Below are 18968 nucleotides of genomic sequence, written 5' to 3'. Positions count from 1 at the left end.
TCGGCGTGGAGTAATGGAACTGACTACAGTTTGTGTTCTGTCACGGTTAGTGGCTTAGCTAGCCCTAACAGTGGCTGTACCTGCGCTCTCCGCTCTCATCCACAGCGAATTCCTTAGGAGATCTCAAAAGCACCAGATTGCTTAGATGGCTCAAAAATACATCCTTAAAAGGGAAATTACAGGTTGCAATTGATCACAGTTCAGAAGAAATATACTTAGAAGAGGAGTATTTAATAGTCGCCACTGGTCACTGGGGCCATCTTGCCCTTTGGCTCACTGTGACCATGCCAGCGCTGATGCCAATTTAAATTAATTCCATCTGCCTACACATGACATGTTCCTCCATGCCCTGCTTGTTCATGTGCCTGTCTACATACCTCTTAAACATTGCTATTTGCATTCACCACCACCCTGGTAACACACCCCCAGGCACCTAACACATTATGCGTTTAAACAAAAAACTGCCTTGCAAATCTACTTTAAATTTTCTCCTTTTCATCTTAAATCTATGTCCTCTGGTATTTTACATTCCCACCCTTGGGAAAAAAAAATCTCTTGACTATCTACCTTCTCTGTGTCTCTCGTAATTGTATATACTTTGATCAGGTCTCCTCTCAGCCTCCAATTCTCCAGAGAAAATAATCCAAGTTTGTCCAACCTCTTGCAGCAAGGTATATGAACCATAACAGATTACCAGTCCACCCTGCATGTCAATGACAGTGAAGCCTCCCTGTGTATGGTTTGATGCAATTAATGATGTGACATTGAGGAAAACTGCCTCTCCCCCTCGGGAGCAGCTACCCCTGCTTGGCGACAGCTGAGTTGAGGAGGATCCTAGGCAGGGTAACCCTACACAAAGCTGCAGGGCCGGACATCATACTAGGTCAGATGCTGAGGGTTTGTGCGATCGAGCTAACAGGTCTTAGCGGGCATCTGTAACGTCTCTTTAGAACATCCACTGCAGGCTTCAAGGTAGCCACCATCATTCAGGTGCCCAAGAGAATGACAGTGACTGGCTTAAACAATTACTGCCCTATGGCACAATCATGAAATGCTTTGAGCGGCGAGTAATGGATCGTATAAAATCCCACCTTCCAGCTACCTTGGGCCCTTTCCTGTTTGCCTACTGCCTAAACCAGTCCACTGATCATGTCATAGCCTCAGTCCTCCACTCCATCCTGTCCCACCTAGAAAGTGATGCCTGGTATGCCAGGATGTTGGTTTTCGACTTCAACTCAGTGTTAAAAAAACAATCATCTTTCGGTTTACTTACGAGTGAGTAAACTGTCCTCGTTGGTTCTCAACACCCCTCTCTGTAACTAGATCTTGGATGTCTTGACGGAAAGACCCCAGTCAGTCCGAGTTGGCAGCAACATCTCAAGCTCCATCACTCCGAGCATTGGTGCCCCAGGGCTATATGCTCAGCCCGTTGCTGTTCACACTGCTGACTCTGTGACTGCACTGCCAGATCCAGCGCAAACCGCATCATGAAGTTCGCTAAAGATGCAACAGTTGCCGGCCTCTTCAGTAATAATGATGAATTAGCATACAGGGAGGAGGCTTGTCACATGGTGTGAGAACAACAACTCAAGGTCAAGTTCACATATGACTGTATGACTATATACAACCAAACGAAACAACATTCCACCAGAGACAATCTAGACAACATCATAGTAAACCTCTTCTGCACCTTCTCCAAAATCTCAATGTGAACAAGACAAAAGAGATGATTGTGGACTTCAGGAAGATACAGGTTGACCACACTTCATTGTACATCAATGGCTCTGCTGTGCAGAGAGTGAAGAGCACCAAGGTTCACTGGTGTGCACATAACAAATGATCTAACCTGAACTCACAGCACCTCCTCATTAGTCAGGAAGGCAAAGTGGCATCTACGTTTTCTGAGGAGATTGAGATCTGCAAGGCTCCCTGTCCCCTTTCTAACAGCTTTCTACAGGAGCACCATTGAGAATGTTCTATGTGGTAAGGAAACAGCTAGGCATCAAACTGCAAGACCAAAACTCACTGACAAAATCACCAGGTTCCCCCCTCCCCACCTCTATTTGTGACATTTACTGTGAGTGTTGTACACCAAGTCTGAAGCATTGTTGAGAATCACTACCACCTTACCCACAGTCTCTTTGACCCACTTCTGTCAGGAAGGAGTACAGGACTAGGACTGCAGACGAGATAACAGTTTCTTCCCCCAGGCTGTGAGACTAATGAATACCTGCCACCACTGAGATATCATTACCAGGATAGTGCGATGTTTACTGTACTGTGCTGTTTACTATTTACCTGTGCTGTGTACTTTACATGCATTTTGAATTTTATTTAAATAGCTTATTTGTAGTAATACTTTTTTATGTGCTGTGTGTTATATATATATATATGTAGTGGGTGCATCGTGCTCTGAAAGAATGTTGTTTCGTTTGGTTGTATATATGTACATTCAAATGTGAGCTTGAACCTGAAATTATAGCTCAAACCCTCCAATCTAGACAACATCATAGTAAACATCTTCTGTACCCTTTCCAACATCTCCTGTAATGCAGTGACCAGAGTTGAACACAATAGGCCAAGAGTGATCTACCAATGTTCTGTACAGCTGCAACATGAAGTGCCAACTTTTATTCCCAGTGCTCCACTTGATAAAGGCAACTATGCTGTATGCTTTCTTTACAGCTTTCAAAGTTCAAAGTAAATTTATTATTATGCATATACAGTGGCATGCAAAAGTTTGGGCACCCCTGGTCAAAATTTCTGTTACTGTGAATAGCTAAGCAAGTAAAAGATGAACAACAGGAATTCTGCAGATGCTGGAATATATATATAGATAGTGGCCACACATTTTAATTCCACATCCCATTCTCATTCTGACATGTCTATCCACGGCCTCCTCTACTGTAAAGATGAAGGCACACTCAGGTTGGAGGAACAACACCTTATATTCCGTCTGGGTAGCCTCCAACCTGATGGCATGAACATCAACTTCTCTAACTTCCGCTAATGCCCCACCTCCCCCTTGTACCCCATCTGTTACTTATTTTTATACACACATTCTTTCTCTCACTCTCCTTTTTCTCCCTCTGTCCCTCTGAATATACCCCTTGCCCATCCTCTGGGTCCCCCGCTGCCTCGTCTTTCTTCCCGGACCTCCTGTCCCATGATCCTCTCGTATCCCTTTTGCCTATCACCTGTCCAGCTCTTGGCTCCATCCCTCCCCCTCCTGTCTTCTCCTATCATTTTGGATCTCCCCCTCCCCCTCCAACTTTCAAATCCCTTACTCACTCTTCCTTCAGTTAGCCCTGACGAAGGGTCTCGGCCTGAAACGTTGACTGCACCTCTTCCTAGAGATGCTGCCTGGCCTGCTGCGTTCACCAGCAACGTTTATGTGTGTTGCTTGCAAGTAAAAGATGAACTGATTTCCAAAAGGCATAAAGTTAAAGATGACACATTTCTTTAATATTTTAAGCAAGAAAACTTTTTTATTTCCATCTTTTACAGTTCCAAAATAACAAAAAAGGAGAAGGGCCCAAAGCAAAAGTTGGTCACCCTGCATGGCAGTACATAGTAACACCCACTTTGGCAAGTATCACAGCTTGTAAATGCTTTTTGTAGCCAGCTAAGAGTCTTTCAATTCTTGTTTAGGGGATTTTCGCCCATTCCTCCTTGCAAAAGGCTTCTATTTCTGTGAGATTCTTGGGCCGTCTTCTATGCACTGCTCTTTTAAGGTCGATCCACAGATTCTCAATGATGTTTAGGTCAGGGAACTGTGAGGGCCACGGCAGAACCTTCAGCTTGGGCCTCTTGAGGTAGTCCATTGTGCATTTTGAGGTGTGTTTAGGTTCATTATCCTGTTGTAGAAGCCATTATCTTTTCATCTTCAGCTTTTTTACAGATGGTGTGATGTTTGCTTCCAGAATTTGCTGGTATTTACTTGAATTCATTCTTCCCTCTACCAGTAAATATTCCCCGTGCTGCTGGTTGCAACACAAGCCCAAAGCATAGAGACATAGAAAATAGGTGCAGGAGTGGGCCATTTGGCCCTTCGAGCCTGCACCGCCATTCAGTATGATCATGGCTGATCATCCAACTCAGAACCCTGTACCTGCCTTCTCTCGATACCCCCTGATCCCTTTAGCCACAAGGGCTATATCTAACTCCCTCTTAAATATAGCCAATGAACTGGTCTCAACTGTTTCCTGTGGCAGAGAATTCCACAGATTCGCCATTCTCTGTGTGAAGGAGTTTTTCCTCATCTCGGTCCTAAAAGGCTTCCCCTTTATCCTTAAACTGTGACCCCTCGTTCTGGACTTCCCCAACATCGGGAACAATCTTCCTGCATCTAGCCTGTCCAATCCCTTTAGAATTTTATATGTTTCAATAAGATCCCCCCTCAATCTTCTAAATTCCAGCGAGTATAAGCCTAGTCGATCCAGTCTTTCTTCATATGAAAGTCCTGCCATCCCAGGAATCAATCTGGTGAACCTTCTTTGTACTCCCTCTATGGCAAGAATGTCTTTCCTCAGACTAGGGGACCAAAACTGCACACAATATTCCAGGTGTGGTCTCACCAAGGCCTTGTACAACTGCAGTAGAACCTCCCTGCTCCTGTACTCGAATCCTCTTGCTATGAATGCCAGCATACCATTCGCCTTTTTCACCGCCTGCTGTACCTGCGTGCCCACTTTCAATGACTGGTATACAATGACACCCAGGTCTCGTTGCACCTCCCCTTTTCCTAATCGGCCAGCATTCAGATAATAATCTGTTTTCCTGTTCTTGCCACCAAAGTGGATAACCTCACATTTATCCACATTAAATTGCATCTGCCATGAATTTGCCCACTCACCTAACCTATCCAAGTCACCCTGCATCCTCTTAGCATCCTCCTCACAGCTAACACTGCTGCCCAGCTTTGTGTCATCCACAAACTTGGAGATGCTGCATTTAATTCCCTCGTCTAAGTCATTAATATATATTGTAAACAACTGGGGTCCCAGCACTCAGCCTTGCGGTACCCCACTCGTCACTAGTGATCGATCCACCCCCGTGCTTAACAGTTGGAGAGGGGTTCTTTTCATGAAATTCTGCACCGTTTTTTCTCCAAACATACCTTTGCTCATTGTGGCCAAAAAGTTCTATTCAGTAGACAAGCCTGATGCATTTTGGATGCATCCTGTGGACTTGTTTTATCTTCAAAATAGAACTTTTTGGCCACAATGAGCACAGGTATGTTTGGAGAAAAAAGGGTGCAGAATTTCACGAAAAGAACCCCTCTCCAACTGTTAAGCACGGGGGGTGGATCGATCATGCTTCGGGCTTGTGTTGCAGCCAGTGGCACGGGGAACATTTACTGGTAGAGGGAAGAATGAATTCAAATAAATACCAGCAAATTCTGGAAGCAAACATCACACCGTCTGTAAAAAAGCTGAAGATGAAAAGAGGATGGCTTCTACAACAGGATAATGAACCTAAACACAGCTCAAAATCCACAATGGACTACCTCAAGAGACGCAAACTGAAGGTTTTGCCATGGCCCTCACAGTCCCCTGACCTAAACATCATTGAGAATCTGTGGATCAACCTCAAAAGAGCAGTGCATGCAATCTCACAGAACTAGAAGCCTTTTGCAAGGAAGAATGGGCGAAAATCCTCTGAACAAGAATTGAAAGACTCTTAGCTGGCGGCAAAAAGCATTTACAAGCTGTGATACTTGCCATAGGGGGTGTTACTATGTACTGCCATGCAGGGTGCCCAAACTTTTGCTTCGGGCCCTTTTTGTTTTTTATTTTGAAACTGTAAAAGATGAAAAAAAAAGTTTTCTTGCTTAAAATATTAAAGAAATGTGTCATCTTTAACTTTATGCCTTTTGGAAATCAGTTCACCTTTTACTCACTTAGCTATTCACAGTAACAGAAATTTTGAGCAGGCGTGGCCAAACTTTTGCATGCTCCTGTATGTCACCAAATACAACCCTGAGATTCATTGTCTTGCAGGCATTCATAGTAAATACAAAGAAGCACAATAGAATCACCGAAAAATGCACACAAGATGGACAAGCAACCAAAGTGCAAAAGACAACTAGCTGCAAATACAAAAAGAAAAAAAATACAAATTAATAATAATAAATATCAAGAACATGAGATGACGACTTCTTGAAAGTGAGTCCATAGGTGTGGGAACAGTTCAGTGTTGGGGTGAATGAAGCTGATTGAAGTTATCCTTTCTGGTTCAAGAGCCTGATGGTTGAGGGGTAATAACTATTCCTGAACCTGGTGGTATGGGTGCTGTAGCTCTTGTACCTCCTTCCTGATGATAGCAGTAAAAAGAGAGCATGTCCATAAGACCATAAGAATTAGGAGCAGAATTAGACCATTTGACCCATCGTCTACTCCGCCATTTCATCATGGCTGATCCAATTTTCCTCTCAGTCCCAGTCCTTTGCCGTCTCCCTGTGTCACTTCATGCCCTGCCCAATCAAAAATCTGCCAACCTCTGCCTTAAATATACAAAGATTTGGCCTCCACAGATGCCTGTGGCAAAGAATTCCACAGATTCCCCACTCCCTGGTTAAAGAAATTCCTCTTCATCTCCATTCTATTCTGAGGCTGTGTCCTCTGGTCTTAGACTCTCCCATCATAGGAAACATCCCCTCCACATCCAGCCTATCAAGGCCTTTTACCATTCGATAGGTTTCGATAAGGTTGCCCCTCATTCTTCTGAATGCTAGTGATGCCCAGGGCCATGAAACACTCTTAATATGACAAGCTATTCACTCTGGATTCATGTTCGTGAATCTCCTTTGAATCTTTTCCAGTTTCAGCACATCCTTTCTAAGATAAGGGGCCAAAAACTGCTCACAATACTCCAAATAAGGCCTCTCCAGTGCTTTATAAAGTTTCAACATTATATCCTTGCTTTAATATTCCAGTCCTCTTGAAATAAATGCTAACATTGCATTTGCCTTCCTCACCACCGACTCAACCTGCAAATTAACCTTTAGCGAATCCTGTACAAGGACTCCTAATTCCACTTACACGTTATTTTTAGTATTTTCTCTGCATTTAGAAAACTGTCAACTCTTTCATTTCTTCTACCAAAGTGCATGTCCGTACAATTCAGGACACTGTATTTCATCTGCCATTTCTTTGCCCAGTTTTCTAATCTGTCTAAGTTTTGAAGATGTACCCTCTCTACTTACTCAAAACTACCTGGCCCTCCATCTATCTTCAAATCATCTGCAAATTTTTCAAGAAAGTCAATTCCATCATCCAAATCATTGACCTATAACGTAAAGAGAATTGGTCCCAACACAGACCCCTGTGGAACACCACTAGCCACCAGCATCCAACCAGGTTCCTTTAAAAAGAATATTAGATTAGATTCAACTTTATTGTCATTGTGCCAAGTACAGGTACAAAGCCAATGAAATGCAGTTAGCATCTGACCAGAAATGCAAAGAATAGTGTTATTTACAAAATAACTGCGAATAAAAACTAAGTGCTACATCACACAAATAGAAAAGTACTGAGACAGTACAATATGGGTGCAATACTGCTTAGTGCTGTGATGTGAGGTTCAACAGGGTCACAGCCTCAGGGAAGAAGCTCTTCCTGTGCCTGCTGGTGTGGGAACGGAGGCTCCTGTAGTGCCTACCGGATGGGAGGGGAGTTAAAAAGTCCGTAGTTAGGGTGAGATGCATCCTTGATAATGTTTCTTGCCCTGCCCAGGCAGCGTTTATGGTAGGTGTTCTCAATGGAGGGCAATTGGGTGCCGATAATCCGCTAGGCAGTTTTCACCGCACGCTGGAGTGCTTTGTGGTCTGATACGGGACAAATGCCATACCACACTGAGATGCAGTTGGTGAGTTTGCTCTCAATGGTACAGCGGTAGAAGTCCGTCAGTATCCTGGGACAGAGGTGAGCTTTCTTGATGCTCCACAGGAAATAAAGTTGCGCCTTTTTGACCAGAATGGAGGAGTTCAGGGACCAGGTGAGATCCTCAGAAATGTGGACACCAGGGAATTTGAAGCTTGATACATGCTTCACTACAGCTCCGTTGATGTAGGTGGGGACATGAGTGTATAAGAACATAAGAAATAGGAGCAGGAGTAGGCTACCTGGCCCGTTGAGGTTGCTCTGCTATTCAATAAGATCATGACTGTTCTGACCATAGACTCATCTCCACCAATCTGCCCTTTCCCCATAACCCTTAATTCCCCCATTATGCAAAAATCTATCCAAACTTGTCTTAAGTATACTTACTGAGATAGCTTCCACTGCTTCATTGGGCAGAGAATTCCACAGATTCACCATTCTTTGGGAAAAGCAGTTTCTCCTTATCTCTGTCCTAAGTTTATTCCCCTGAATTAAGAAGATTCTCACTCTTTGCCTCCTGCCAATCAGCCACTGCTTTATCCATGTTAGAATCTTTCCTGTAATGCCATGGTCTCGGAGCTTGATAGGCAGCATCATGTGTACCTTGTCACAGGTCTTCTGAAATTCCAAGTACACAACATCAACTAATTTTCCTTTGCCAATCCTGCTTGTTATTTATTCAAAGAATTCCAACAGATTTGTCAGGCAAGCTTTTCCCTTGAGGGAACTACTCTTGACTATGGCCTATTTTATCATGTGGCCCCAAGTCCCCTGAGACCATATCCTTAATAATCGACTTGAACATCTTCCCAACCACTGATGTCAGTTTCCTTTCTTCTGCCTCGCTTTCTTCTTTAAAAGTGGAATTGAAATTTTCCAGTCTTCCAGAACCATTCCAGAATCTAGTGATTCTTGCAAGATCATTTCTAATGCCTCCATGATCTCTTCAGCCACCTCTTTCAGAACTCTGGGGTGTACATCATCTGGTCTTTGTGGCTTATCTACTTCAGAACTTTCAGTTTCCCAAGAACCTTCTCTCTAGTTATGGCAACTTCACACGCTTCACGACTCCTGACACCTGGAACTTCCACCATACTGCTAATGTTTTTCACAGTGAGGACTGATGTAAGATACTTATTCAGTTTGTCCACCATTTTGTTGTCCTCCATTACTACCTCTCCACCATCATTTTCCAGTGGTCCAATATCCACTCTCATTTCTCTTTTACATTTTATGTATCTGAAGAAACTTTTGGTATCCTTTTTAATATTATTAGCTAGCTTTCTTTTGCATTCCACCTTTACCTTCTTAATGACTTTCTTAGTTGCGTTCTGTTGGTTTTTAAAAGCTCTCAATCCTCTAACTTCCCACTAATTTTTTTACAATTATGTGCCTTCTCTTTGGCTTTTATGTTGGGTTTGACTTCTTTTGGTAGCCATGGTTGTGTCATCTTTCCTTTAGAGTACTTCTTCCTCTTTGGGATATATATATCCTGTGCCCTCCAAATTGTTTCCAAGATTTCCAACCATTGCTGCTCTGCCATCATCTCTGCCAGTGTTCTTTTTCAATCAGTTCTGGCCAACTCCTCTTTCATGCCTCTGTAATTCCCTTTAATACTGATACATCTAACTTCAGCTTCTCCTCAAATTTCAGGGTGAATTTGATCATATTATGATCGCTTGCCCATAAGGGTTCTTTTACCTTAAGGTCTCTAATCAATTCTAGTTCATTGCAGAACACCCTATCCAGAATAGCTGATCCTCTAGGGGGCTCAACCGTGAGCTGCTCTAAAAAGACATCTCGTAGCCACTCTAGAAATTCCCCCCCGGAATTCAGCACCAACCTGATTTTCCCAATCTACTTGCATATTGAAGTCTCCCACGACTATTGCAACACTGCCCTTTTGACAAGCATTTTCTATCGCCCATTGTAATTTGTAGGCCACATCCTTACTACTGTTTGGGGGTCTGTACACAACTCCCATCAGGGTCTCTTTATCCTCTGTCTACAATGATTCAACACCTTCTGGCCTCATGTCATCTCTTTCTAATGATTTGATTTCATTTTTTTACCAACAGAGCAATGCCGCTCCCTCTGCCTTCCTGCCTGTCCTTTCAATTCAATATGTATTCTTGTACATTAAGCTCCCGGCTATAATCTTTCAGCCATGATTCAGTGATGCGTACAACATCATACTGTACCTGCCAATCTACAATTGTACTGCAAGTTCATCTACCTTATTCCATACACTACGCGCATTCAAATGCAAAACCTTCAGTTCTGTATTCACCTTTTCGATTTTGTCTGCCTTTGATGTTGCAGCTCATCCTGTTGACTGCAGTTTCTGAATGTTCCATGCACCCATGAACACTACCTAGCTATTCCTCTTTTATTTATTTATTTTATTGTAACTTACAGTAATTTTTAATGTTTTGGACTGTACTGCTGCCACAAAACAACAAACTTCACAACATATGTCAATGATAAAAAATCTGATTCTGAGTTATAAAGTCATAGGGTAATTTTACAGCACAAGAATAGGACCTTCAGCAAAACATGAACATCAGACTATAACTGTATCTACACTAATCCAATTATCAAGGTAGTGTTCGTGGGTGCATGGAACATTCAGAAATATGATGTATAGGGGAAGACGCTGTTCCTAAAACACTGTGTGTGAGTCTTTAGGCTCCTGTACTCCTCTCTGATTGTTGTAATGAAAAGAAAGCATGTCCTGGGTGGTGAGGGCCCTTAGTGATGGATGCCACTTTCTTAAGGCACGCCATTTGAAGATGTTCTTGGTGATGGAGAGGCTTGTGCTTGTGCTGGAGCTGGCTGACTCTACAACCCTCTGCAGCCTCTGTCGATCCTGTGTGTTGGAACTTCCATACCAGATGGTGATGCAGCCAGTTAGGATGCTCTCCATATTTCATCTGCAGAAACTTGCCAGTCTTTGGTGACATAGCATATCTTGTAAACCATATTGCCCTTATCAATACATTTTGTTACCCGTTTAAAAATTGAATCAATTTATGAAGATGGAGTCTCTGTCTAACAATGCCATAGTTACTATGTTTGGTTAGTACTCTGCTTTCCAAGTACAGATTAATCCTGGCTCTTCACAGGCCTGCGCTTACCCTATCTTAACCCTGTTGCCCTTCTCGAATGAAAGTTCCATGCTTGCTGTCCTCCAGTCACCTGGAACCTCACCTGTGTCAGCAGAGGTTCGAAAACCTCCTTTCACACCCCTGCAATTTCCGCCCTTGCCTCCCACAGTGACCAGGGATATGAAGAGGAGCAGCAGCAGCAAGTTCTGGGAATAATCGGCTGGTCATTAAGCATCTTTGTAAAGAGATGCTGTCAGTATTCCAGGGCTGGAACTCTTTCTCAGGACTTCATAGGTTTTCAGCATGGCATTGTTCTGATTTATGTCTCATCTGGGAATATACCCATTTTGTAGCCCACTGGCTCATCCTACCACCCTTTTTTGTTAATAATAACAGTTTGTAGAATTTCACTGTTGCCCTTGTAATTTCCTGCTACAACATCCTTCTCCTGATGAGAAGCATTTATTTAAGACCTCATTAACTATCCTCAGGCTCATACACAGACTGTCAATTTGATCCCTACTCTTTCAGTAGTTACCTACTTGCCTTTAATGTAACGTACTTCAGGATTCTCTTTGATCACATGTGTCAATGGTATTTCATGCCCCCTCTTGCCATCTTAATTTTCTTCCCTGAATGAAAAGTCTGCTGTCAGTTTCTGTATCTATTCAGGTGTTACTCTCTCTGTACAGTCCAGTACATCTGACACCACTGATCTCTCTCTCCTTTCTTTCCTAGCTCAGCCTGCAGTGCCTACAGAGTACGGTGCCTAGGGTGTCTGGATGGGTGAGTAAATGGCTCATTTTACTTGAAAAACTTAGTTGTTTAGAGTTCCTTTTTGGGTTTTCCTAGCCGTGTAGTTTTCAATAACAGTGATAAAAAAGAGGTGTAAAATGGTTAAGTGCCAGCCTATGCCCTTCTGGTAATGGGATAACCAGCTCAGACTGGTTAATGAGAGGCATCTGACTCTGGTCTTGATGAACCTGGGATAGATACCTGTGGGCCTATGGGTTCTGTTCATGAACAGCAAGTTTGTGGTGCCCGGTGAGTATGATGGCACAGACTAGACACAGAGAATGGAAAAAATGCATAACTTTTGGTATCAATTTCTCTAACTTCCAGTAACCTCTCCCTTTTGTCCTTCCCCCCAACACACACTTATTTTCCTTTTACCCCTGTTCTGATGGCCTTCTTACCTCTTTTTCTCTCCTGCCATCATATCCTACCATTTTCCTCCTTCTGGTTCCCCATCTCCTCCTCTTCATTCCGCCATCCTCTCCTATCAGGTTCCTGCTTCTTCAGCCCTTTACCTCTTCCACCTATCCCCTCTAAGCTTCTTACTCCATCCCTGCTCCCCCATCCACCCACCTTCCCCCACAAATGGTCTCAGCTATCGCCTGCCAGCTTGCATTCCTCCCCCTCCCTCCCCACGTTCTTATTCTGGTTTCTGCCCACTTTCTTTCCACTCCTAATTGTGTTTACACCTAAATTTGTAAGGATATAGAGCTAGATATGATGGTGGCTTGTGAGGAGAAGAAGACAGGTCTTGGGGACAGGCTAAGTGAGTGGTTAGGGCTGTGACAGATGGAACATGATGTGGAAAAATGTGTATGCCAGTCCTTCACAGGGGGACAAATTCTTATTCTCCACTGATCCCTGTGTATTTACTCTCTCCCCACTGGTTTTAGCATATTTAATCTCTGCCCATCAATCCCAGTGGATTTTCTCTCACCCACCCACTGATCCTAGCATGTTCACTCTCTGTCTCTCTCCCCACTTATCTAGCTCAGCGTCCTGCACCAACCGAGTGCCGTGTCTAGGGAGGCTGGATGTTGGTGAGTGTTTATCTGAATTTGGCTTTACATATTGGATGTGTCAGACTTCATTGCTAGATCCCTAAAGTTCTGATTTTCATTTGCATGGGAGTCTGATAGTCTAAAGGTTAACAAATAGTGCCTACCACACCAGGTATTCAGGTGAGCTTGAACTGGTTAACTCATTTGAGATGTCTCTAATGAGGCAGCTCCTGAAGTTCTGCTTATACTTCAGCCCCTTGCTTCTGATCTTCAGTTACCTAGTGAGGAGGGGATTGGCCGCTTGGGGGATATTCTTTGGTTTCTTGCAGTCATGAAAAGAGTAGTTGCCGTACCAAAATGCTGTTGGCAGCATTTATGGAAAGGAATAAAGTTTTGTTTCGTCATTTCGGGCCGAGACTCAGAACATTGACTTTTTATTCCTTTCCCTAGGTGCTGCCTGACCTCCTCCAGCATTTTGTATTTCCAGCATTTGCAGAATCTCTTGCGTTTATTGTGTTGCTGTGCCAGGTCGTAATGCATCTGGACAAAGTGCTTTGATAAAGAATGGTGAGGGTCAAAGGGGATATCTTTAGACTCCTGAAGAAGCTGAGGCGTTGGTGAGCTTTCTTGTGGTGCCTATATGGTTGGACCAGGTTAGACGTTCACCCCTATAAACCTGAAGCTTTCAACCCTCTCAACCTCTACACTATTGATGTAGACAGGAGTATGTGCAGTACCAGCTTTCCTGAAGTCAATGACCAGCTCCTTTGTTTTCTCTCTGAGGAGAAGGGGTGGATGTGCCCACTAACTTAAGCAACGTGGGAGGGATGAGATTCATTATTGTTTGGGGTGTGGAGGGCATTGTTGCCAGATACTGTTGTGGCAAAAAGTATGAATTCTGAAAGCTTTGTTGCTTGCTTTGTGCCAGGTTTGAAGGTGAACTTGGAGTAGGAGAGGTCCAAATGTTGTGGTCGCTGCGGGAAATAATGAGAAAGGTCAAAGGAGAAGATTCTCCTGAAGGAATGGGTGCAGCTAGGGTCCAGATAAACAACCTGAACCATAAAATGAATCTCTATTACTTCATGAAACACACACAGATTGGCACAGAGCAAGTTGGACATGGGACTCAAAGATCAGTGTGGGAGAAATAGCTTTCAGTTCCTTGGGCATTGACGAAAAAGTGATCTTCACTTTGATCAGACTGAGAACAGTGAATTAAATAACTGTGGCAGTGGACAACCGCTTTAAACTGAACTGAATAGTAGGAGCAATGGCTTCTGGTGAGGGGTATCTTAGAAAGATAAAGAGTAAAGGCAAGGTGATAGTGCAGGGCACAGACATGGGTAATGATAATAGAGTCCAAAGATTGACTGGAAGGGAACGGCTACACAAATGAAAGGTTGTCCTTCCAAATGAGCATAGGACATTCACAATGTAGGACCCTGTGGAGATTTGTACAACAGAGGAACCTGGTTTCGGGAAAATACTGTATCATCACACGTAGACAGGGCAGTGAAGAAGGTTTTTCATCCTGGTCTTCATCAGTCAGGGCATAGAGCACAGAAGTTAGGATCTTATGTTGCCGTTGTACAAGACCTTGGTGACACCACCTTTAGAATACCGTGTTCAGTTTTGGTGACTCTGTTATAGGAAAGATACCATAAAGATGGAAAGAATACAGAAAAGATTTACAAGGATTTACTGTTACCAGGGCTCGAGGACTGTATTATGGAGGGAGGTTGAGCAGGTTGGGACCTTCTTCATCAGAGCATAGAAGAATAGAGTGTATAAAATCATGAGGGAATGGATAAAGTCAATGTGCATATTATTTTTCTCAGGTTTAAGGTGACAGTGGAGAGAATTGACAGGAACCCCAGGCAACCTTTCCACCCAGAAGGTGGTCAGTATATGGAAAGTGCTGGAGGTGGGTGGGTTAACCACATTTAAAAGGTACTTGGACGGGTACATAGATAGGAAAGATGTGTGGGCCAAACACAGGCAAATAGGACTGGTTTAGACAAGAATCTTGTGTGCATGGGCCAGCTGAGACAATAAACGTGCTGTAAATGGAAACTTTAAATACTGTCAAGAGCAGAGAAAATGGCACAAAGATAGCATTGAAGGGTCTTTATGTAAATGCAGGTAGCATTTGTAACAGGATTGTTGGATTAACATCAGAAATGAAGTAAAATGGCACATTCTGAAAAACATCACACACCATAATTGTTAAGGTGGTTAACGTTGCATCACAGTATAAAGGCAGACTCGGCCCACCATGTCCAGGAAGACTGTTTTGTCCAGCTGCACTAACCCCATTTAGCGGCATTAAAACTGTATCCTCACACGGTCTATTTACATGCAAACAAGAGAAAATCTGCAAATGCTGGAAATCCAAGCAACACACACAAACTGCTGGAGGAACTCAGCAGGTCAAGCAGCATCTTTGGAAAAGAGGACAGTCCATGTTTTGAGGCGACACCCTTCACCAGAACTGGAGAAAAAAAAGATGAGGAGTCAGATTTAAAATGGGGGGGAGGGGAGGAAGACACTCAAGGTGATAGGCGAACCCAGGAGGGGGGAAGCAGTGAAGTAAAGAGCTGGAAAGTTGATTGGTGAAAGAGATAAAGGGCTGGAGAAGGAGGAATCTGATAGGAGAGAACAGGAGGCACGGAAGAAAGAAAAGGGGGAGGAGTACCAGAGAGGCGCAATGGGCAGGTAAGGAGATAAGGCGAGAGAAGGGAATGGGGAATGGTGAAAGAGGGGCATTAACAGAAATTTGAGAAATCAATGTTCATGCCATCATGTTGGAGGCTACCCAGACAGAATATAAGGTGTTGCTGCTCCATCTGAATGTGGCCTCATTGCGACGGTAGAGGAGGCAATGGATTGACATGTCAGAATGGAATGGGAAGTGGAATTAAAATGGGTGGCCACTGGGATACCCCGCTTTTTCTGGTGGATGGATTGTAGATGCTCAGCAAAGTGGTCTCCTATTCTATATCGGGTCTCAGTGATATACAGGTGTCGCACCGGGAGCACCAGGTTCAGTAGATGACCGTAACAGACTCATTCTGTCACCTCACCTGGAAGGACTGTTTGGAGCTCTGAATGGTAGTGAGAGAGGAGGTGTAGGGACAGGTGTAGCACTTACTCTGCTTGCAAGGCTAAGTGCCAGGAGGGAGATCAGTGGGGAGGGACGAATGGACAAGGAAGTCGCGAAGGGAGTGATCCCTGCGGAAAGTGGAAACTGGGGAGGGGGAGAGAAAGATATGCTTGGTAGTGGAATCCTGTTGCAGATGGCAGAAGTTTTGGAGAATTATGTGCTAGATGCGAAGGCTGGCGGGGTGGCGGGAGAAAAGGAACCCTATCCCTGGTAGGGTGGCAGGAGGACGGGCTGAGGGCAGATGTGTGTGAAATAAAAGAGGTGCAGTTGACGGCAGCGTTGATGGTGGAGGAAGGGAGATCCCTTTCTTTGAAGAAGGAGGACATCTCCTTCGTTCTGGAATGAAAAGTCTCATCCTGAGAGCAGATGCGGTGGAGACGGAGGAATTGAAACAAGGGGGTGGCATTTTTACAAGTAACGGTGGGGAGAGGTATAGTCCAGGTAGCTGTGAGAATCAGTGGGTTTATAATAGACATCAGTAGATAAGCTGTCTCCAGATGTAGAGACGGAGAGATTGAGAAAGGGAGGGGGGGGGGAAGGGAGGTGTTGGAAATGGACCAGGTAAATTTGAGGGCAGGGTGGAAGTTGGAGGCAAAGTTAATGAAGTCGATGAGCTCTGCATGGGTGCAGGAAGCAGCACCAAGGTAGTCATAGATGTAGCGGCATCTTTTTCACATAGAGGATGTCGATTGTTAGTGAGCTGTAGAGGAAGTGTTTGAGGCAGCTGCAATAATATCTTTTAAAAAGCACTTGAATAGGTACATCGGGGGGGGGGGGGGTGGTTTAGAGGGATACGGACCGAACACAGGAAATTGGAACTGTCTGGGTGGTCACTGTGGTCAGTATGGACTGGTAGGGGTAAAGGACCTGTAACTGTGCTACATTGCTATGTGACTATCACTTCCAGAAGGCGTTCCACAAGGTGCGTGATCAACGATTCAGTCATAAGAGTTTATTGTGTTGGAGTAAAAGATTTGCCGAGGGACAGGAGGCAGCAGGGAGGGATAAAGGGGGTTATTTTCAAGTGTGACCGTGGATCTGTGCTGGGACCACAACTCACAACAAACAGTGATGTGTCAGGGATAGGAAACACATATACAGCTGTAAGATTTACTGACCACCCAAAAATAGGTCGAAGGGCAGCCAGGTAAGAGACTACCGACTGTTTACAGTGAGTTGTGGATAGATGAGGTGACAAAGCAAAGAGTTGTCAAATGGGGTACAACAGGGGAATGGTGGAGTTGTTTGATTTAGAAGGAGGAGCAGGGGAATGGGATTGCTTAAATGGAGACTGACAGCAGAGAGCTGCAGCACCCAAGGATGTGGCTGTGCCTGTACAGAAACACACAGCACACACACAACTGCAACAAGTATGAGGGAAGGCTAGTGGACAGTGGGACATTGAGGAGAGAGTGGTGCTGTCTGGAGGGGTGGTGGGGAGAGAGTGTTGCACTGTGGTGGGGCGCTGGGGAGAGAGTGTTGCACTGTGGTGAGGCGCTGAGGAGAGAGTGGTGCACTGTGGTGAAGCGGTGAGGAGAGAGTGGTGCACTGTGGTGGGGCGGTGAGGAGAGAGTGGTGCACTGTGGTGGGGCGGTGAGGAGAGAGTGTTGCACTGTGGTGGGGCGGTGGGGAGAGAGTGTTGCACTCTGGTTGAGGCGGTGGGGAGAGAGTGGTGCACTGTGGTGGGGCGGTGAGGAGAGAGTGGTGCACTGTGGTGGGGCGGTGAGGAGAGAGTGCTGCACTGTGGTGGGGCGGTGAGGAGAGAGTGCTGCACTGTGGTGAGGCGGTGAGGAGAGAGTGCTGCACTGTGGTGAGGCGGTGAGGAGAGAGTGGTGCACTGTGGTGGGGCGGTGAGGAGAGAGTGGTGCACTGTGGTGGGGCGGTGAGGAGAGAGTGTTGCACTGTGGTGGGGCGGTGAGGAGAGAGTGTTGCACTGTGGTGGGGCGGTGAGGAGAGAGTGGTGCACTGTGGTGGGGCGGTGAGGAGAGAGTGGTGCACTGTGGTGGGGCGGTGAGGAGAGAGTGTTGCACTGTGGTGGGGCGGTGAAGAGAGAGTGGTGCACTGTGGTGGGGCGGTGAAGAGAGAGTGGTGCACTGTGGTGGGGCGGTGAGGAGAGAGTGTTGCACTGTGGTGGGGCGGTGAGGAGAGAGTGGTGCACTGTGGTGGGGCGGTGAGGAGAGAGTGCTGCACTGTGGTGGGGCGGTGAGGAGAGAGTGCTGCACTGTGGTGGGGCGGTGAGGAGAGAGTGCTGCACTGTGGTGGGGCGGTGAGGAGAGAGTGCTGCACTGTGGTGGGGCGGTGAGGAGAGAGTGGTGCACTGTGGTGGGGCGGTGAGGAGAGAGTGGTGCACTGTGGTGGGGCGGTGAGGAGAGAGTGCTGCACTGTGGTGGGGCGGTGAAGAGAGAGTGCTGCACTGTGGTGGGGCGGTGAAGAGAGAGTGCTGCACTGTGGTGAGGCGGTGAGGAGAGAGTGGTGCACTGTGGTGGGGCGGTGAGGAGAGAGTGGTGCACTGTGGTGGGGCGGTGAGGAGAGAGTGGTGCACTGTGGTGGGGCGGTGAGGAGAGAGTGGTGCACTGTGGTGGGGCGGTGAGGAGAGAGTGCTGCACTGTGGTGGGGCGGTGAGGAGAGAGTGCTGCACTCTGGGTGGGGCGGTGAGGAGAGAGTGCTGCACTGTGGTGGGGCGGTGAGGAGAGAGTGGTGCACTGTGGTGGGGCGGTGAGGAGAGAGTGCTGCACTCTGGGTGGGGCGGTGAGGAGAGAGTGGTGCACTGTGGTGGGGCGGTGAGGAGAGAGTGCTGCACTGTGGGTGGGGCGGTGAGGAGAGAGTGCTGCACTGTGGTGGGGCGGTGAGGAGAGAGTGCTGCACTCTGGGTGGGGCGGTGAGGAGAGAGTGGTGCACTGTGGTGGGGCGGTGAGGAGAGAGTGGTGCACTGTGGTGGGGCGGTGAGGAGAGAGTGTTGCACTGTGGTGGGGCGGTGAGGAGAGAGTGGTGCACTGTGGTGGGGCGGTGAAGAGAGAGT

The 18968-nt window shown here is 45.8% G+C and overlaps 1 protein-coding gene across 15 annotated transcripts in view; it reads left to right on the top strand.

Moving 5' to 3' along the window:
• Window positions 1-18968, top strand: part of LOC134350907 (glutamate receptor ionotropic, kainate 5-like) — a 170889-nt gene that overhangs the window by 64010 nt on the left and 87911 nt on the right. For all 15 annotated transcript variants that reach the window (XM_063056743.1, XM_063056738.1, XM_063056734.1 and 12 more), the window contains 2 exons: window positions 11729-11776; window positions 12776-12825. The gene's annotated coding sequence lies outside the window, so the exon portion shown is untranslated. The remainder of the gene's footprint in view (window positions 1-11728; window positions 11777-12775; window positions 12826-18968) is intronic.

This window comes from Mobula hypostoma, chromosome 8 (genome assembly GCF_963921235.1).
Source record: "Mobula hypostoma chromosome 8, sMobHyp1.1, whole genome shotgun sequence".
NCBI classification, from domain to species: domain Eukaryota; kingdom Metazoa; phylum Chordata; class Chondrichthyes; order Myliobatiformes; family Myliobatidae; genus Mobula; species Mobula hypostoma.
Note: the sequence above shows the minus strand (reverse complement) of the source record. Positions and strands in the feature narration are given on the sequence as shown.